This window comes from Equus quagga, chromosome 12 (genome assembly GCF_021613505.1).
Source record: "Equus quagga isolate Etosha38 chromosome 12, UCLA_HA_Equagga_1.0, whole genome shotgun sequence".
NCBI lineage: Eukaryota > Metazoa > Chordata > Mammalia > Perissodactyla > Equidae > Equus > Equus quagga.
Window position 1 is genome coordinate 73035533 of NC_060278.1, and position 21713 is coordinate 73057245.

The 21713-nt window shown below is 37.8% G+C and overlaps 1 protein-coding gene across 9 annotated transcripts in view; it reads left to right on the forward strand.

Moving 5' to 3' along the window:
- The window catches only part of TASP1 (taspase 1), a 249810-nt gene that overhangs the window by 20812 nt on the left and 207285 nt on the right, over positions 1 to 21713 (forward strand). The window contains exon 3 of one of the 9 annotated variants that reach the window (XM_046679127.1): positions 723 to 989. The exons of the other annotated variants lie outside the window; for them this stretch is intronic. The gene's annotated coding sequence lies outside the window, so the exon portion shown is untranslated. The remainder of the gene's footprint in view (positions 1 to 722; positions 990 to 21713) is intronic. 9 annotated transcript variants of the gene reach the window in all.

The window sequence follows — 21713 nt, forward strand, 5'->3', positions numbered from 1 at the left end:
ACACACTTTTCTCTCACCAAACCTAGAGCAAGTTCACTGGTGGGATTTCTTTGTGAATTGGTGCTTAACCACACCCTGCTCCCTACCTGACTTCACTATTTTGTTTTTATTGCAAAAAAGTAGGATCATCTGCTTTACAGTCATTTCTCTTTATTTGTGAGGTTAAAAAATTATTTAAATAAATGAACATCTCCATTTTTCTACACGTTTTGTTTTTCAGAAATCATCTTTTCATAAGCAGAGGGTAGCTGAGTATTTCAGTGGTTCCTTGCGTCCTCCACCTCTTTCTTCACGCGTAGTTTCCACACATTGGAAAGACTGCTTGATGCATTTAGCTCATGTATACACAAGTGCCCATTAACCATAATGTGACTGATGAGTGTAATTTTAGATCTACCACCCTTGGAAGTCTCATTTTTCTTTTCCATTGGTAATATCTTCTATTCTCTGTAATGGAGGGCAAGTCCTTTTTTATGTATTTGAAGCAAGGAGTTTTACCTTTTTCCCTTTGTAGTACTTAAAATGTTTTCATTGCGTGAAATTTGAGTTTTGACTTTAGATGCTTTTTTTACCTTTTTTTCACCTTGGTATCATTGATTATTTCAGTCAAAGACCCTGTTTTGCCTGTTTAGCACTGTTCCAGTGGTGCTTCAGTATTTCTGTGTATTCCAGCTGTTTATAGAGTCTTTATGTTTCTCTGCATTTTTTGTTTATTTTTTGAGGTGTACACACACAGTTACACTTCATGGAGTTGCATCCAGCCAAGTATCCATGTTCTTCTTGTGAAGAGGCAGAGAAAATCACCTCTCCCAAGAATTGCCACCTTCTGACCAAGGGAAATGTGTCCTGAAGAGCTGTACGCAGATGGGAGGCAACTTGTTTGCTTGTTCTGCTGCTAGAGCATTGATTTAATTAGAAGACAGGCTGTGGGTGGCCATGTGCAGACAAAGAAGCACCAGACAGAACCCAGTTAGCCTGGGACAGTAAAAGTAAGTTACGCTCTTTTAAAAACACTTTTTTGAGTGCTGATGCTGATTCTTGCCTTTAGTACTAAGGGGCAACTTGTAACTTACTGTTTGTGTTTACACATTAGGTACATCTGCTCTTTTTCTAAGACCCTAGAGATTAAACGTGCTCTCTAGCACAAAGTACCTGCTTGGTGGAAAAGCAGTGATTTTTTTTTTTTTCTTTTAATTTTTTTAGAATGAAAAGAAAACTGAATCAATTCTTACACTCCAAATTAATTTTACACTGGTTCAAAATCATGTATTAGTTTTTGGCCAACTCGAGACACTTAAGTACAGAGCTTGTTATGTTTTACTTTGTACTGATGGGAACATGAACAGTTTTTCACCCTTTTCTAGCCATTTCTTCATGAGCTCTGTAGACCTTATCAGATGTATTCTTGGCTGAATCTGGTAGAAGATATGGTCCAAGACCAGACTTAGCAGTCCTGAGGAGCATATGGCTTGATGTGTGAGCCCTTATTTTGCTCTGGGGGTTGTTAACTCTCTGAGAATATACTACATTTTGGACTTCAGTTTTGAGCTACTTAAAGCTACATTTGGTAGTGTGGTGGAGTTGGTGGTAATCCTGTGTTTTGGTTATGTGGAAGCACTTTAGACTTTTGGATTGAGTGTAAAATGTCTTCCTGTCCTATATTAATAGAGATATTAGGTTCATTGGCCCTTGGGTTTATAGTGTTGTGATTATTTAATCATTGTGTGTGTGTGTGTGTGAGAGAGAGAGTGTATGTTTGGATCTGTATCATTTGGGGGCATCAATTTTTGTAACCTAACGTCTACTGTTTTTTGTTTTTTTGCTTTTGGTAATGAAGGAGCTAGGCTAAGGATTTTTCTGTGTTCAGCAAAATCACAGGCTGATATCATGTAGTTCAATCTGAAAGACTGCCTTTTGATTTTAAGTTTTTTCCATCTCTCAGACCCAGGCCTTTATTAAGACTATGGAAAGGAATGAGGAAGAAACTTAAGTTACATAATTTTTAGGAATCCCATCAAGATCGTATCCTAAATCCTGTTCAAAACAGAACAAACATTACTTCAGTTTTTTTTTCCTTCATTCTCTCTGTTATCTAATTTTTATGTGTGTGGCAGGCTTTACCTAAGTGTTAGAATAATGAAGGATTGCATCTCACTATAGCAGAGCAAACAGCTTAAAATTGAATCCTAGGCATCCTGGTTGACAAAAGTGCTTTGGCCATTTCCACTACAAGGGAGTTTTTCCTGGCAGTCATTCTCAGGCAGGGTCCAGCCTCCTGCATGGTAACACATTTCCTGACAGTTCAAGACATGCGTATACCATAACATAGGGTATCAGCACTGTAACATTTATTAGATTTCTCAGAAAATTCAGAGTGAGGACCTCATTTATGTTTTCCTCTCTTGGAATATGTGCAGATGTTAACATTTTCTAGTGTGCTGGAGTCTTTTTAATTAAATATATCATAGTTATGAGTTACTACTTCTAAGTTAGTAAACCTCTCTCTCCCCCTTAGTTCTGACCATGTCCTCACTTCACTTTTCATAGAAGGAAGGTTTAAGTTATTATAATCCTGTGGTCTGTTAGGTTCTTTTTGAGTGATATTTCCATATTATTGTCAGCATGGTTAAATGCTGTGATTATTTAGGTTGAAGGGAAGTATAAGTGGATGCCAAATTTGGCTTTAGTAGAGAAACAGCCACATTTGTCTTTTCAATTGTAGCTCATGGGGAAAAGACAATTGCAGGTACCGTGTGTGCTAAGCTCTTCCTGGACATCATAAAGAATCCAACCAAAACAAAGTTTAAAACTATTTCAGATGTGCAAGTCTATTGAAGCCAATATTTTATTTTAGAGATTTGTGTTATGTTTGACAAGTAACTCTTTGTACTACAATTCTGTGGCTTTCAATTAAAAAGGAACATGAAAATAAACTGCTGTGATGTCATTTTTCTGCTTAATTATATTATATTTTTATTTGAAAATTAGGCAGATTAATAATAGGAGGTGAGTACAGATGTTCATTGCTTTTTTGTTAAAATATTTAGTAATATTTTATTAAAATATTAAAATAGAGAAAAATGTCATTCTATTTTTTGGCACATTATTGTGTGCCAGATCAACAGATGCTCTAATGAACAAATATCAACATTTGTTGCATTTATTCTGACATTTTTCAGAAGAACTTGGATGGTTTAAGAAGATCATAAAAAGTCTTAGTTCCTAATACATATGCTGTTGTGTGTGAGAGATTTTTTTTTAACATCAAGTATGTTATCTTTTGTGTAATTGAATAGTTAAAAAAATGAACTGTCACAGATACTAAAGCTAGGTATTCAACATACTGTATTTGACTCAAGTGTGCACAGAATGTGATGCAGACAAATGTTCTCTCAACTTACATCCAGGATAGCTAAAATATTACTTTAACACATGTTAAAAGTAGAGCACTGTAGCTATTTGGCTAGATATAATTCCAGGCTGTCTAAGTTGAGTAATTTCCTCAGGCATTCCAACTTTGATCAACCACAGCAAGAACTTTTAGCTTGTCTGTAAAGCAGCCAGTGCATCTGTAAATATGTCCTGAGGTAGAGAGAAAAGAGAGAATGCCAAAAAAGAAAAAATATTTTCTCTCGTTAAGGAGCAGTTACAGAATGAAAATGGAAAGTATTTTGTTTCCCTAGGAACTCTTTTTAGATAATTGAGGCTTAGATGTCTAAGTATGCCCCGTGGTTCTGTATTAATGAATGAAAGATACTTCATTTGAGCCTAGTAAAAATGTGTTTTGGCTAACTCTGCTGAAATTTATTGGTTAAAGTCTATTAATTCTTAAACTTTCCAGTCTTTATTAATGTAATATTAATTGGCTAAAAACATAAACAATAGTATGTATCTCAGTAAAGCATACTTAATTGTTTATAAGTGGCTACTATTTTGGTGAAAATATTATTATTATTTTTTTTATTAATGTTATGATAGATTACAACCTTGTGAGATTTCAGTTGTACATTTTTGTTAGTCATGTTGTGGGTACACCACTTCCCCCTCCGTACCCTCCCCCCACCCCCCCTTTTCCCTGGTAACCACTGATCAGATCTCCTTCTCAATATACTAATTTCCACCTATGAGTGGAGTCATATAGAGTTCGTCTTTCTCTGACTGACTTATTTCGCTTAACATAATGCCCTCGAGGTCCATCCACGTTGTTGTGAATGGGCCAATTTCGTCTTTTTTTATGGCTGAGTAGTATTCCATTGTGTATATATACCACATCTTCTTTATCCAATCATCAGTTTCTGGGCATGTAGGCTGGTTCCACATCTTGGCTATTGTAAATAATGCTGCGATGAACATAGGGGTGCAACGGACTCTTGAGATATCTGATATCAGGTTCTTAGGATAGATACCCAGTAATGGGATGGCTGGGTCATAGGGTATTTCTATTTTTAACTTTTTGAGAAATCTCCATACTGTTTTCCATAGTGGCTGTACCAGTTTGCATTCCCACCAACAGTGTATGAGGGTTCCTCTTTCTCCACAACCTCTCCAACATTTGTCGTTCTTGGTTTTGGATGTTTTTGCCAATCTAACGGGGGTAAGGTGATATCTTAGTGTAGTTTTGATTTGCATTTCCCTGATGATTAGCGATGATGAACATCTTTTCATGTGTCTATTGGCCATATTCATATCTTCTTTTGAGAAATGTCTGTTCATGTCCTCTGCCCATTTTTTGATCGGGTTGTTTGTTTTTTTGTTGTTAAGCAGTGTGAGTTCTTTGTATATTATGGAGATTAACCCTTTGTCGGATAAGTGGCTTGTAAATATTTTTTCCCAATTAGTGAGCTGTTTTTTTGTTTCAATCCTGTTTTCCCTTGCCTTGAAGAAGCTCTTTAGTCTGATGAAGTCCCATTTGTTTATTCTTTCTATTGTTTCCCTCAACTGAGGAGTTACAGTGTCCGAAAAGATTCTTTTGAAACTGATGTCAAAGAGTGTACTGCCTATATTCTCTTCCAAAAGACTTATTGTGTCAGGCCTAATCTTTAGGTCTTTGATCCATTTTGAGTTTATTTTGGTGTGTGGTGAAAAAGAATGGTCGATTTTCAATCTTTTGCATGTGGCTGTCCAGTTTTCCCAGCACCATTTGTTGAAGAGACTTTCTTTTCTCCATTGTAGGCCCTCTGCTCCTTTGTCGAAGATTAGCTGTCCATAGATGTGTGGTTTTATCTCTGGGCTTTCAATTCTGTTCCATTGATCTGTGGACCTGTTTTTGTACCAGTACCATGCTGTTTTGATCACTGTAGCTTTGTAGTATGTTTTGAAATCGGGGATTGTGATTCCGCCGGCTTTGTTTTTCTTGCTCAGGATTGCTTTAGCAATTCGCGGTCTTTTGTTCCCCCATATGAATTTTAGGATTGTTTGTTCAATTTCTGTGAAGAATGTTCTTGGGATTCTGATTGGGATAGCATTGAATCTGTATATTGCTTTAGGTAGTATGGACATTTTAACTATGTTTATTCTTCCAATCCATGTGCAAGGAATGTTTTTCCATCTCTTTATGTCATTGCCTATTTCTTTCAAGAAAGTCTTGTAGTTTTCATTGTATAGATCCTTCACTTCCTTGGTTAAGTTTATCCCAAGGTATTTTATTCTTTTCGTTGCGATTGTGAATGGGATAGAGTTCTTGAGTTCTTTTTCTGTTAGTTTATTGTTAGTGTATAGAAATGCTACTGATTTATGCACGTTAATTTTATACCCTGATACTTTGCTGTAGTTGTTGATTATTTCTAATAGTTTTTCTGTGGATTCTTTGGGGTTTTCTATGTATAAGATCATGTCGTCTGCAAACAACGAGAGTTTTACTTCTTCGTTACCTATTTGGATTCCTTTTATTTCTTTTTCCTGCCGAATTGCTCTGGCCAGCACCTCCAGTACTATGTTGAATAGGAGTGGTGAAAGTGGGCACCCTTGTCTTGTTCCTGTCCTCAGAGGGATGGCTTTCAGCTTTTGTCCATTGAGTATGATGTTGGCTGTGGGTCTATCATATATGGCCTTTATTATGTTGAGGTACTTTCCTTCTATACCCATTTTACTGAGGGTTTTTATCATAAATGGGTGTTGGATCTTGTCGAATGCTTTCTCTGCATCTATTGAGATGATCATGTGGTTTTTGTTTTTCATTTTGTTGATGTAGTGTATCACGTTGATTGACTTGCGGATGTTGAACCATCCCTGTGTCCCTGGTATAAATCCCACTTGATCATGGTGTATAATCTTTTTGATGTATTGCTGTAATCGGTTTGCCAAAATTTTGTTGAGGATTTTTGCATCTATGTTCATCAGTGATATCGGCCTGTAGTTCTCCTTCTTTGTGTTGTCCTTGTCAGGTTTGGGGATCAGAGTGATGTTGGCTTCATAGAATGTGTTAGGGAGTTCTCCATCTTTCTCAATTTTCTGGAACAGTTTGAGGAGAATAGGTATTAAGTCTTCTTTGAATGTTTGGTAGAATTCTCCAGAGAAGCCGTCTGGTCCTGGACTCTTGTTTTTGGGGAGGTTTTTGATTACCGTTTCTATTTCCTTACTTGTGATTGGTCTATTCAGATTCTCCATTTCTTCCTGATTCAGTTTGGGGAGATTGTAGGAGTCTAGGAATTTGTCCATTTCTTCCAGGTTGTTCAATTTGTTGGCATATAGTTTTTCATAGTATTCTCTTATGATCTCTTGTATTTCATTGGTATCTGTTGTGATTTCTCCTCTGTCATTCCTGATTTTATTAATTTGTGATTTCTCTCTTCTTTTCTTGGTGAGTCTGGCTAGGGGTTTGTCAATTTTGTTAATTCTTTTGAAGAACCAACTCTTTGTTTCATTGATCCTTTCTATTGTCTTTTTTGTTTCAATATCGTTTATTTCTGCTCTTATTTTTATTATTTCCCTCCTTCTACTGACTCTGGGCTTTGTTTGTTCTTCTTTTTCTAGTTCTGTTAGGTGTCGTTTGAGGTTGCTTACGTGAGCTTTTTCTTGTTTAGTGAGGTGAGCCTGTATTGCGATGAATTTCCCTCTTAGGACTGCTTTTGCTGCATCCCAAATGATTTGGTATGTCGTGTTCTCATTTTCATTTGTCTCCAGATAATATTTGATTTCTTCTTTAATTTCTTCAATGATCCATTGTTTGTTGAGAAGCGTGTTGTTTAGTCTCCACATTTTTGCACCTTTCTCTGCTTTTTTCTTGTAGTTGATTTCTAGTTTAATAGCGTTATGATCAGAAAAGATGCTTGATATTATTTCAACTCTCTTGTATTTATTGATGTTTGCTTTGGTTCCCAAAATATGGTCAATCCTTGAGAATGTTCCATGTGCACTTGAGAAGAATGTGTAACCTGCTGTTTTTGGATGAAGTGTTCTATATATATCTATTAAGTCCATCTGGTCTCATTTTTCATTTAATTCTATTATTTCCTTGTTGATTTTCTGTCTGGATGTTCTGTCCATTGGTGTTAATGGTGTGTTGAGGTCCCCTACTATTATTGTATTGTTGTTGATGTCTTCTTTTAGTTCTATTAAGAGTTGCTTTACAAATTTTGGTGCTCCTGTGTTGGGTGCGTATATATTTATAAGTGTTATGTCTTCTTGGTGGAGAGTCCCTTTTATCATTATATACTGCCCCTCTTTATCTTTCTTTATCTGTTTTGCTTTGAAATCTACCTTGTCTGATATTAGTATAGCGACACCTGCTTTCTTTTGTTCATTATTAGCTTGGAGTATTGTTCTCCATCCCTTCACTCTGAGTCTGTGTTTGTCTTTGGGGCTGAGGTGTGTTTCCTGGAGGCAGCATATTGTTGGATCTTGTTCTTTGATCCATCCTGCCACTCTGTGTCTTTTGATTGGGGAGTTCAATCCATTTACATTTAGAGTGATTATTGAGACGTGGGGGCCTACCACTCCCATTTTGTGTCTTGTTTTCCGGTTTTCTTCAGTTTCCTTTGTTTCTCGTCCCATGGTTTAATCTGTTCTGATGTAGAGCTGCTACTCTCTGTTGTTGTCCTTCTACTTATCTCCTCTGCTCTTGGTTTTGTAGCCCCTTTCCTTTTTTGGATTTTTCAGGAATGAGGGTTTTCCTGAGGATTTCCTGAAGAGGAGGTTTTGTGGCAATGAACTCCCTTAATTTTTGTTTATCTGGGAAAGTTTTTATTTCTCCATCGTATTTGAAGGATATTTTCGCTGGGTAGAGAATTCTCGGCTGTAGATTTTTGTCCTTCAGATTTTTGAATATATCATTCCACTCTCTTCTAGCCTGTAAAGTTTCTGCTGAGAAATCTGCTGATAGCCTGATGGGGGTTCCTTTGTAGGTTAGTTTCTTTTGCCTGGCTGTCCTTAATATTTTCTCCTTGTCATTGACTTTTGCTAGCTTCACTACTATATGCCGTGGAGTTGGTCTTCTTGCATTGATAAAGTTTGGAGATCTATTGGCTTCTGTCACCTGAAGATCCATCTCCCTCACCAGATTTGGGAAGTTCTCAGCCATTATTTCTTTGAATAGGTTTTCTGCCCCTTTGTCCTTCTCTTCTCCCTCTGGTATACCTATAATCCTTACGTTGCATCTCCTAATTGTGTCTGATAATTCTCGGAGAGTTTCTTCATTTCTTTTAAGTCTTGCTTCTCTCTCCTCCTCTGCCTGCAACAATTCTATATTGCCATCTTCCAAATTGCTAATTCTTTCCTCCATATTATCGGCCCTACTGTTCAGAGCATCTAGATTTTTCTTAATCTCCTCTATTGTGTTCTTCATTTCCAATATTTCTGTTTGGTTCTTCTTTATCGTATCAAACTCTTTTGTGACATAGCTCCTGAACTCGTTGAGTTGTCGGTCAGAATTCTCTCTTAACTCATTGAGAATCTTAATGATGGCTGTTTTGAAGTCATCATCATTTAGGTTATATATCTCATTTTCTTTGGGATTGTTTTCTGTGTATTTGTTACTTTCTTTCTGTTCTGGAGATTTAATGTATTTTTTCATATTGCTTGATGTTGTTGATTTGCGCATGGAGATAGAGTTTAGTTGCTCCTTTCACTTGTTTCAGCTGCTGCGGTGGGGGGAACAGCTGTTTATACTTCACCAACCAGGAACCCTGTCCGTAGTTGCTAACTGGCCCTGGGCCCCTCTTCGTAGCCACAGTGGCCCTTTGGATTCCCTCCTCTGCCATGGGGGCCGTCACAGGGGGGCTTCAGGCTGCAGGTGCCTACTGTTGCAGCCCACCTAGATGTGCTCTCTCCTTGGGGTCTGCAATGGTGTTATGGGCTTTTCCAGCGGCCAGGGGTGGGATCACTTATATTTGTCGCTCCGTTGCTGTCGGCACCCACCAAATCTCACTTGTCCTCTATGGGTCGCAGGAGAGCTATTGGCATCTTCTACAGTCTGTGGTTAGTACACCTAGCTATGCTGCTTTTGCCCTGAGGTCTTCCAGCCTTGTGGCTGGCGGCTGGGTGCCTTCTACTGGTGCTGTGCAGAGGCTTTCCCTAAGGCTGCTGTGAGCCTGTAGGGTTTCCCCCTAGGCTACTAAGCTGGGTCTCTGGAACTCTCTCCAGCCCCAGTCCTCTCCGAGATCTCCGGCAATCCCTAGTCTCACGGGGCGGGCAACGGCAGCTGGGGGTCGCCCCGCCCTCTGGGCTTCTCTCCGGGCCTCTCCCGGGAGCCCTGAATGCTGGGCGTGGCCCCTCTGCTAATGGCAGACAGAGAGTTTTGTCTGCTGCCTGGCGGAACTCCGGCGCTTCCCCTCCGGGTCGCAGAACCGGCCTTTGAAAGTTCCCCCCGCCCCGGTCCTCTCCGAGATCTCTGGCAATCTCTAGCCCCACGGGGCGGGCAACGGCAGCTGGGGGTCGCCCCGCCCTCTGGGATTCTCTCCGGGCCTCTCCCGGAGCCGTGAATGCTCGGCGTGGCCCCTCTGCTAACGGCAGACAGAGAGTTTTGTCTGCTGCCCGGGCGGAGCTCCGGCGCTTCCCCTCCGGGTCGCAGAACCGGCCTTTGAAAGTTCCCCCAGCCCCGGTCCTCTCCGAGATCTCCGGCAATCCCTAGTCCCACGGGGCGGGCAACGGCAGCTGGGAGACCTCCGTACCCTCCGTGACTCTCTCTGGGACCCTCCGGGCGCCCCGAGCACCAGGCTGGGTCTCCCCGCCAATGGCGGGGAGAGACTCTCCCCGCGGGCTCAGGTGTGCAACTCCAAAGTTTCCCTCTGCGTTTAGGAGTAATTGCGGGGGGTTTAGGTAGGGTTCTGGTCACCTGTTTCCACCGTCGCTCCTCTGTTGTGTTCTCGCTCCTGCCCTAGATCAGTGAAAATATTCTTTTATAATCCTGTTTTAGAGGGTAGCTCTAAGAACAGGCAGTAACACTGCAGAAATAATCTCATGTACCTTTGTTTTCAACACATAAATGAAAGTAGGTTTTCTGGGTTTTATTTTCAGTGACCTGAAAATGAATTTGCAAATATCTGCTGGTTTCTGTACACAAGCGTTAACTAAGAATATAGTGGTAAATCTCTCTCTGTTGTGTGGGAGCTATCTGCTTCCCACATTTTTTAATACAACATGCTCATATCACATGGATATAACTCCCCTGGAGATCTTGCAAGGTGTAGTTAACAGCTACTTGCAAACTGGATGTTAAATTGGATGATCTGTCCAGCTTCTTTCTGACCTTGTTTTCTGTAGACCCATAATAACAGATACCATGATCTGCAGTTAGCTCCATTTGTGGAAATTCTCCTTTTTAGGTCACTATTTTACCAAACATTAGGAGGAATCCATAATCTTCTTGTGATTTCAATGTTGCAGATCTCTATAATTGTCCATATTCTCCATTTAGTCAGTCATGGAAAACAAGGTTAACAGAGATAAATAAAGTTTATTAATAGTAAGAAAAAAAGTTTTATCATAGTTTCACCTTTTTTTTATTGAGCATTTTTTCAGAACTGGACAAAGGGCAGTGTAATTTACCCTCTTTGAGCCCATGTCCTGTATCCTAAAGAGATGCAGAGAAATGGTAAATGGGCAGGTTGGGGATGGAAGGGCAAGATGGAAGATGGAAGGGCAAGGCCTGGGTAAGCTAATTGTGATTTTCATAGGCATGGTACTTGAGAGGATTTCTGAATTGGTTACCTTGTTACTGTTTCTTTGTTTACCCAAGAATTTTTCTTTCTTTCTATAAATATTGTCCATCTGAATACTATAATTTCTTCAAAATTTAATACTTGTTTAATTTCACATGCTTATCACCTTGATCTTGAAATCACTAAAGTTCACACTGAGAACATAAGAGCCAACTTTTACAAAAACTATGTGGGATCTGGTATCTGATTTATAGACAGATTCTCATTATCCTTTAATTATTTCACCTGATTATCTCTGTCTTATTTTTTTCATATTACCTAAACATTCATATATAGCTATGTAAGTTTTATGTATGCGCATTATTTTCTTTTTGTTTTTTGTTTTTGCTCCAAAGAGAATACTGTGTTATCTCATCACTTTGATAATGGCAGTTCACCATTGGATAAAGTTATAGGTGAAATTGTCTATACTAATGGTGATTAAAGTACTCTTGAGAAAAATACCATGATATTTCATCATTCTTCATGTGAATTGTGCATAGAAAGCTTATCTGACTCATTTTGGAGAAGCAAAAAAGTATTATAAGTTCTAATTGTCATAATCAGAAGGTATGTGGCATTTTTGAGCACTAACCTGGCTCTTAGTAAAGTGTGTTGACACGTGGTGGTTAGACTACAGTGGGGGTTAAATGGCTAAGTCTGTATTTATCATTCTTGTTTAAGTAGCAAGAAGTAAGAATATTCACTATTTTAAATATTCAACTAATCATGAGATGAAATCATAATTTGTTGTTAGGACTGGCATTTGTGTCAAAATCTGTATTGTGTGGAAAACCGAGGACTTACTGAAGTTCAGTTTCTGCATCTGGAGAAGCTTGAGACGTTATTAATCTTTAGTTTGCAGAAGAGACAGATCACAAATGTGTGTTAATTGGCCCATAGACTAGTTCTTAAAAATTGGAATTTGTTGCCAACATTTAAAAATCAGGAGACTCATAAAACTGTGGATTTCTAACTTCTCTTGAAAAAAATGAGCTCTGGCCACATGGAGCATGCATTCTCTCAGGGCTGCAGTCTGCTGGGGTTGAGTGACAGCTACTTTTTTGAGTTAGGAGATTATGTAACTAAGACTGTATTTCCGTTCAAGGTACAGCTGAAAACAAGGCTTGGAGTTGGACTAAAGTATATAATTTTTTATTTTGAAAGTGAACTTCAGTCAAACCAAAGACTTTTCAAAAAATTTCCCGTTGAAGCAGTTTGAACCAGAACTAAAATATATCACTCCAAAGAGTTTTGAGCAGGAGCAGATCAAAATCCTCTGTAAGCCAACTAAGCTTGAACTAAATTGTCCCCTTCTTTACCTTTGGTCCCAGTAGTAAAATGTTATTTTCAGTGTTTGTGGTGAAGAACGTACCAGAAATGACCACAAGTACAAGCACATTGCACTGATTTTTAAACATTGTCTCGCTAACCTCTTAAAGGATATTTAACTTCCAACATCATTTATCTTATCTTCATTCCACTACTTCTTAATGGAAAACATACTAAGAAAAATCATTGATTTGTGCATAATATTTGTGGCTCCATCGGTGATGATTACCTGGAAAGCTTTGTATGTCCTTTTACCAGTGAATCTCACATTTTATTAGTCTTTTTTCCAATTCATCTAATTTTTCTCCAGTTGAGATTGAATCCTGGCTGCCAGAGTGGTTAGCATTTGTAGCTTCTCATGGCTCATTTGTACTTTCTTACTCTCCACCTCCTTCGTGCTGTTGCTCACAGATGCCTTTACAAGCCTCCTCAAGATGGAGTTCATGGAAAAAGTGAAGTTAAGCAGCTTGTGGAGTTCATTTAGGTCGAAGTTTCTCAAGGTGAGGGCCATGGTCCAGCTGGATCAGAATCACTTGAGATAGCTTGTTCAAAAAAATGAAGATTCCCTATCTTCGCCTCATATGACCTAAACCAGAATCTTTGAGGATGGGAATGTAGAAGTTTTCATTTTTTGATTTTTTAAAAAAAACTTTTTATTTGAGGTAATTGTAGATTCACATGCAGTTGTAGGAAGTAATACAGAGAGAACCCTTGGATCCTTTGCTTCACAATGGTATAGTTTTTTAAAAAAATTGCAATTACTCTTTTATTTTCAAAATTTTACATTATAGTTTCAAAACTTTTTTGTTGAAGTGTATACATATAGAAAAGTATATGCGTTTATCTTAAGGGGACAGCTCCTTGAAGTTTTCAGAGTGAACATAGCCCTGTGTAACCAGCACCCAGATCAGGAAACACAACATTTGCAGTCCTCTTAGAAGACCCTTCGTGCCCCCTTCCGGGCACTCCAGGGTAAAGCTGTTCTGAAATGGAGCCATGCATTATGTATTCTTTTGCATCTGCCTTTCTTACTTGTTAATTGAGGTGAAATTCCATGGATCACAAAATTAATCATTTTAAAGCAAATCATTCAGTGGTATTTAAACACTCATAATGTTCTGCCACCTCTACTTCTGTCTTGTTCCAAAACATTTTTATCTCTGCAAAGGGAACCCTGTACCCACTAAGCAGTTGCTTTTCATTCCCTCCCCCCTCAACTCGTGACAACTGCCGGTCTACTTTCTGTGTCTATGGCTTTACCTTCTGGATATTTCATATAAATGGAATCATACAATATGTGGCCTTTTGTGTTTGGCTTCTTTCACTAAGCATGATGTTTTCAAGATTCATCCACGTTGTAGTATGTATCAATACTTCATTTTTTGTGTGTGGAATATTATTTAAGATTATTCATGTATATACCACAATTTGTTTACCCATTCATCCATTGATGGACGTTTGGATTGTTTCTACTTTTTTACTATTGTGAATTCTGTTGCTGTGAATGTTCCTGTACAAGTATTTGTTTGAGTACCAAATTGCTGGGTCATAAACTAATTCTGTATTTAACTTTTTGTCAAACCACCAAACTGTTGCCACAGCACCTGAACCATTTTATGTTACCAACAGCAATGTGCAAGCGTTGCAAATTCTTCATGTTCTTGCCAGTACTTGTTATTTTTTGTTTTTGTGATTATAGCCATCCTCGTGAGTGTGAAGTGGTGGTACCTCATTGTGGTTACAGTTTTCGATTCTCTAATGACTAATGATGTTGAACATCTTTTCATGTGCTTGTTGACCATTTGTATATCTTCTTCAGAGAAATATCTATTGAAGTCTATTTAAGTCCTTTGCCCATTTTTTAACTGGTTAATTTTTTCATTGTTAGTGAAAGTTATGGGAGTTCTTCATATATTCTGGAGACCATACTACTATTGCATTTTTCTGTAAGTCTGAAATTATGTCAAAATAAATACTTAGTAAGAAAAATAAATTGTAACTACCCCTGTGGTCTTCTTGTCTTCCCCTTGTAGCTCTTTGACCATGTCCAGTAAGTACTCCCTACCTCCTACCACATTTCATTTTTCTCCACCATATTTACTGCTATCTAATATGCCGTCTAATTTATTTAATTTCTTATTGTCTGTCTCCCTTAGCTAGAGTTGAGGCTCCTTGTGAGCAAGGATATTTTTCTGTTTTGTTCACTGCTGTATCTCCATGGTTTAGGTCAAGGATTAACAAACTATGGCCTAAAAGCCAAGTCTAGATGACTACCTGTTCTTGAATGGCTCACAAACTAAGAATAGTTTTTGCTTTTTAAGTGGTTGATAAAAAGTCAAAAGAAGAATAATATTTCATGACACCAGAAAATTATATGCAATTGAAATTTCAGTGTTTATAAATGCAGTTTTATTGGAACATAGCTATGCTCATTCGTTTGTGTATTTTCTCTGGCTGTGTTCATGCTACAAAGGCAGAGTCGAGTAGTTGTAGAGTTGTCTGTGTGGCCCACAAAGCCTGAACTATATAATATATCTGGCTCTTTACAGAAAAGATTGGCCTTGCAGATAGGTGTCCAATAAATACTTTTTGAATGAATGAATCTTAACCCACACCACCACAGAGGAATCTAAATTGGAAATCTTTCAACAGTCCAGTTCTTGAAAATTTGAGCTTAATTGGCTGCTAAACAAAAAAAAATCCCCAAATGATTTTTTGGTAATACATTTTCATTGGCCTCCATTCATCCTGTAAATAATGAAAATTGATGATGAAATACCAGGAAATTTGTATTTCTTAGGGTAGTGTCAGGTAAAGTAGGTGGATTGTGCAGAGTTTACCACTGTTAGTTTGAAAGAGACTATAACAACATGGGGTATACATCCTGTTTTTATTACTCTATTTAAAAAAGATTCAAGAAATAGTTTGTTTCAAAAGCTGGGTCTTTTTCCTTTTCTCAACTTTAGATTAATCAAGCTACCTGCTTATTAACGAAGGCAGTAGTTAAAATAATTTTGGTATCTTAGCATACTTAATTTTGAACAAGAAACTGTATTATCACATAACTTCATTCTACCATATTTCATTCAGCTCATGATGTGTTTGTTGAATTTGCACTTAAATAACAGGGTATAAATACTAATATATTAGTAATTTCCTGTAAATGTCTAGCTTCTCCTTAAAGGAAGATTGGAAATTGGACAAACATAAATAGTTTTATATAAAAATGATTTTATAGTATGCCAGTCTAGTATTTGTACAACATTTGAGAACTAAATTGTTTGCATCTGTAAGAGCTGTTAATAGAGGTCTCATAATAGATCCCCAGAGGTACAGTATACCCCATAGCCTTGCAAACAGTTCTTGTTTTATTTTATGCTTTCAGCAAAGGACATTAAATGGGTAATACAGGTTGTGGTTTATAGTGAAAGAGTAATGCTTTACAGATCTTTTCCTTGGCTTGCTGTTTCCAAATTTCATTAATAGGGAAGGGTTTCCATGTCATGGTGGGGGTGTAGCTCCCGACTCGCCTTTTTGGTTTTCCCACCCTCTCTTTGCTGGGATAAGCAGTCAAAAGGATCTTACTTTTTAAAGCTTTGTCTCCTTAGAAAGTTATGAGTAAGGTTAAAAAATACTTTGCTTTTAAAATTTTATCTTTTAGAAACTGAAAATACTACTGCCTGAATTTATTTCGTTGAAAAGATTAGATTCTTAACACTGTATTACATTTTCCTGGCATTTCTCTAAAGGAGTAACCTGTAAGAATAAATATCAGCTTGCTTACGGGATTATAATTTGCAGTGGTCAATTATTCTACTTATATCTGGTTGTAATTAACTCCTGTTTGTTCATTCTGCAAATTATTTTTTTGAGGAAGATTAGCCCTAAGCTAACTGCTGCGAATCCTCCTCCTGTTTTTTTTTTTTTGTGTATGTAGATGAAGACTGGCCCTGAGCTAACATCCGTGCCTATCTTCCTCTACTTTATATGTGGGACACCTACCACAGCATGGCTTGCCAAGTGGTGCCGTGTCTGCACCTGGGATCTGAACTGGCGAACCCCAGGCTGCCAAAGCAGAACATGCACACTTAACTGCTGCACCACCAGGCCGGCCCCCATTCTGCAAATATTTTTTGAGTACCTGCTGTGTGGCAAGCATTACTTTAGACTTTGGGATATAACACCAAAACTTATGGAGTTTATGTTCTATGGAGAGAATTAGGTAAACAAAATTATGTATAATATTAGGTAGTAAGAAGTGTCATAAAAAAGAAAATAGTACAAGAAAAGAGAATGGTTGGGGAAGGTTGGGGAAATGCTAAGTGAGTAAGAGGAGGGCCCTCTGATATGTTATTTGAGCAGAGACATGAATGAAATGGGGGAGAAAGCCATGGGAAGATGTTGAGAAAGGGAGTTTTCGGTTAAAGGGAAAAGTACCCATTGTCCCTTCTTATACCACCTCATTCTTCTTTATAATACCTATCACCATGGGACATTGGCTGTTTATACATACGAGTATGTGTATGTTTCTGTGTGCACACACACAATCTTTTATTTATTGACTCTTTCTCCTACTAGCTCAACATTTCAAAGGAATGGATGAACAAATCTGAAGGCCCTGAGGTGTGAGTGTTCTTGGTGTGCTCAGGGAATTGCAAGGAGGTCCTTGGGGCTGGTGCATAGTAGGGGAGAGGGAAAGTAGGAGGGAATAAGTTGGGAAAGGGAGGGAGAGTCCAGATTTTCAGTAAATCTTGGAAATTAGCACTATGGATTTTATTCTAAGTATGATGGGAAACGATTGTAGTTTTTTGAAGGGGAACAACAAGGTCTGACAGATTGTTTTTTTGGTGAGGAAAATTGGCCCTGAGCTACCATTTGTTGCCAATCTTCTTCTTTTTGCTTGAGGACCATCTTCCCTTATGGTCCCTGAGCTAACATCCGTGCCACTCTTCTTCTACTTTGTATATGGGACACCACCACAGCATGGCTTGATGAGCAGTATGTAGGTCTGTGCCCAGGATCTGAACCTGTGAATCCCGGGCCACCAAAGTGGAGTGCACAAACTTAACCACTACGCCACTGGGCCAGCCCCCTGACAGATTTTTAAAGGATTGCTGGCTATTGATTGATGTAATGATTACTAGTTGTATAAAATGATTCAGGTCATAAAATCAACAAATGACATTTAAAAAGCTTATATATATTATTTATAAGGGGAAAGTTAGCATATAGGGTGATCAGTTTATACCAAGTGATAGGTACACTTTTTTTGTCAGCTTCGTTGATATACAACAAAATTCATCAATTTTAAGTGTACAATTTGATGAGTTTTGACAAATGTATATAATCATGTAACCACCAGTAAAATCATGATGTATTACATTTCCATCATCCCAAATAATCCTTCTCATGCCTGTCTGCAGTTGATCCCCTCCTCTCAGGGACCCTGGCAACCACTATCTGCCTTTTATCAAAATTTGGCCGTTTCTAGAATTTGGTATAAATAGAATCATACAATATGTGATCTTTTGTGACTGGCTTGTTTTACTTAGCATAATTCTTTTGAGATTCATCCATATTGTTGGGTATAATAGGAGTTTGTTCCTTCTTTGCTGAGTAGTATTTCATTGTATTGATACATCACAATTTGTTTATCATCCATTTACCAGTTGATGGGTATTTGAGTTGTTTCCAATTTTTGGCTGTTCTGGTTGAAGACGATAGGATCAGGTGAAGACAAGTCTTTAGGTGGACATATGCTTTCATTTCTTTTAGATAAATACTTAGGGATAGAATTGCTGCATCTATGGTAAGTGTATGGTTAACTTTAAAGAAAACTACCAAACTGTTTGCCATTTTCATTCTCACTAGCGATGTACAAGGGTTGCAGTTGCTCCACATTCTTGCTAATACTCAGTATTGTTAGTACTCATTATTATTAGTCTTTTTAATTTTAACCATTTTAGTGGTTATGTAGTGGTATCTTGTGGTTTTAATTTGCATTTCCCTAATAACTAATGATGTTATGTATCTTTTCATGTGTTATTTGCAATCTTTCCATAAAATTGCCCATTAAAAACTTTGGATTGTCTTACTGAATTGTATGGATTTTTAATATATTCTAGATACAAGTCTTTTACCTTTATGTTTTGTAACATTTTCCTCCCAAACTGTGTCTTGATTGTTTTTTTTAATAAACTTTTTATTGTAGAACAGTTTTATATATACAGAAAAATTGAGAAGATAGTGTAGGGAATTCCTATATAACCAACACCTAATTTCCCCTATCATTAACGTCTTACATTAGTATCATGTATTTTTCACAGGTAATGAACCTATATTGACACATTATTATTAAACAAGGTCCATACTTCATTCAGATTTCCTTAGTTTTTACCTAATGCAAAACCCTTTTTCTATTCCAAAGTGTTTTTCACCTAAGATTATTATATTTTTTATCTTTAGAAGTTCTATTTATTTTGGTGAGGAAGATTGGCCTTGAGCTAACAGCTGTGCCAGTCTTCTTCTGTTTTGTATGTGGGATGCCACCACAGCATGGCTTGGTGAATGGTGTGTAGGTCTGTGCCCAGGATCCAAACCCACGAACCCCAGGCCACCAAAGTGGAGTGCATGAACTTAACCACTATGCCACCGGGCTGGCCCCTATCTATTAGTTTATAGATTCCTTTCTTTCCTCCGTATCCTCATGTTTTCTTATACCTACTTGAACATATAGAATGTGTTTTATGAAAGCTAGTTTAACATTGTTAGCTAACATAAGAATATTTGCTAATTCTATCATCTGTGTCATTTCTGGGCCTGTTTTCATTGTTTGATCATTTCTTCTGGTTATAGGTCATATTTTTCTGCTACTTTGTGTGTCTGGTCATGTTTGGTTTTATACTAAATGTTGTGAATTTACATTTTTGGGAGTTGGATATTGTATTTCTTCAAATATTGTAGGACTTTGTTCTTGGACACTGTTGTTAGTTTAAATAAGTTTGATCCTTTTGAGGCTTACCTTAAAACCTTGTTAGTGCAGGTCTTAGGGTAGCCTTGTTTCTAGGGCTACTTTGGCCCAACTCTTGAGGCATTACCTCCTGAGACTTTCCCTGATATCCTCTCTCTGGCTGGTGGGAACGTGACCTATCCTTCCCAATGTGTGAGCTCCAGAAATTGTTCAGCTTACTGTTTTCCAGAGGTTCTTTCTTTGGCCTTGGTAGTTTCCTCACAAGTATATGTGGACTAATACTTATTTAAAGACTCAAGGCCCCTCTGTGTCTCTGGAGTTCTCTCTGTCTCTTTCTCTCTCTTCTTTGTACCCTGTACTGTATATTCTAGCCTTCCTGAACTCAGAACTGTATCTCCTCAACTCTGGAAGAACGTTGGTTCTTTTTTGGGTTCCTCTTCCCTGTACTATGGCTTGGAAAGTATCTCTTAGGAATTAAGTTGAAGTACCTGACTTGTCTCTCTTCTCTCAGGATCATAGCCCTGGGCTGGCCATTGAATGAAGTCTGTTTGTTTTATATATTTTGTCTGATTTTCTAGTTAGGACAAATATCTGTATTATGCCTTCATAGTCAGAAGTAGAAGTTCACTAGAGACACTTTTGAAGTTATAAATATATTTTGAAGTAGGAGAAATATTTTTGAAAAAAAAATTGCTTCTCAGATATCTTTTGATTTTGTTATATACTTTTTTCTTATGTATTTTTAAAATGTCAATTTAAATCATCATACAGGAGTAATTTTTAGAGTAGGTTAGTTTGTTCAGTTCATGATTTTTAATTTGATGTATGTTGAAATTAATTTTGTAGAGCCAGTTAGTTGATACATTCCATTTCAAGGATTGTTGAGATGGTGTATATACTATACTATTGTGATCTTGTATGTGTATTTTGGGAATTACTAAATATTGATGCTTTACATTTTTCTCACACTTCAGTTCCTTTCTCACATACTTTGAAGGATATACATGATGAGGCAAGGGAGGTTATGGAATGTAAAAAAAACCCTTGTAATATGGTGATAATTTATTTGTGCTTACAATCTCTCTGTTCTGTGCTATAGAGACTTCTGATCTGGATTTTTATACTTTTTAATATATGAAATAATCCAGGACAAGAATTCAGTCTTCATCTGTTTTAAGCCATAATCTTAATTTTTTTTTGTCTTTTTTCTTAAAGATTGGCACCTGGGCTAACAACTGTTGCCAATCTTTTTTTTTTTTTCTGCTTTATCACCCCAAACTCCCACCCCGTACACAGTTGTATATCTTAGTTGCAGGTCCTTCCACTTGTGGCATGTGGGACGCCGCCTCAACATGGCCTGATAAGCGGTGCCATGTCCGCGCCCAGGATCTGAACCCTGGGCCGCCGCAGCGGAGCGCGTGAACTTAACCACTCGGCCATGGAGCCGGCCCCCCATAATCTTTCTTTAGTGTGATCTCTTTCCTAAGATTTAGTTGTGAACTGATTTAGTTAGAATTTTCACTTAGAAGTCCTTTTTCAAACTTATTACGCCTAATTATGCACACTCTTCCCTCCATGTTGTAAAATGCTTTTTTAAATTAATGGTTGTATTTATCTCCCAACTTTGAAAATTCTGGTCTTTTTCTCTCTCTCTCTTATTTTCTTTTCCTGCTGCTATCATTCCATACTAAGAGTTCAGTATTGCAAGCCTACATTGTAAAATAGCCTCCACTTTATTCTCTCTGATTTCAGTCTCCTCCCCTTCCTTTTCATAAAATATATGAATGTCAGTTTATGTTTGCTTGACCAATATGCCCATGTTGACTTTCTTGTACTGAAAACTTGACTGGATTGTCACTGTTTTCACAATCGAGTCCAGACTCTGGTGAGTGGTGTGGAGCAATCTCCATATTTGGCGCCAGCCAGCCCTTTTGGCTGAATGTGTCTTCTGTGACTCTGACACTTTCCTGTCGCCTACATATTGCTCACATCACATCCATCAACTGGAATTTTCTAGCCTCCTGACTAGTTTTTGCTCTTGTTTTACATCCTTCAAGAAGCCTATTAACTTCTCCATCTCATAGTAGGCCATTTCCTTTTGAGTCCTCAAAGTATTTATTATCTGTATCCCTCATTTTCTATTTAATTATGTAACTCTTTTTAATTTTCCACCCTTTGATCTTATTTTTAAAATTCTGTGGACAGCTAGATTGTCTAACTGCATTAGGGCAAAAGCCCTTGTCTCAAATCTGTGACCTCTTTGCTTAAATTGTAGG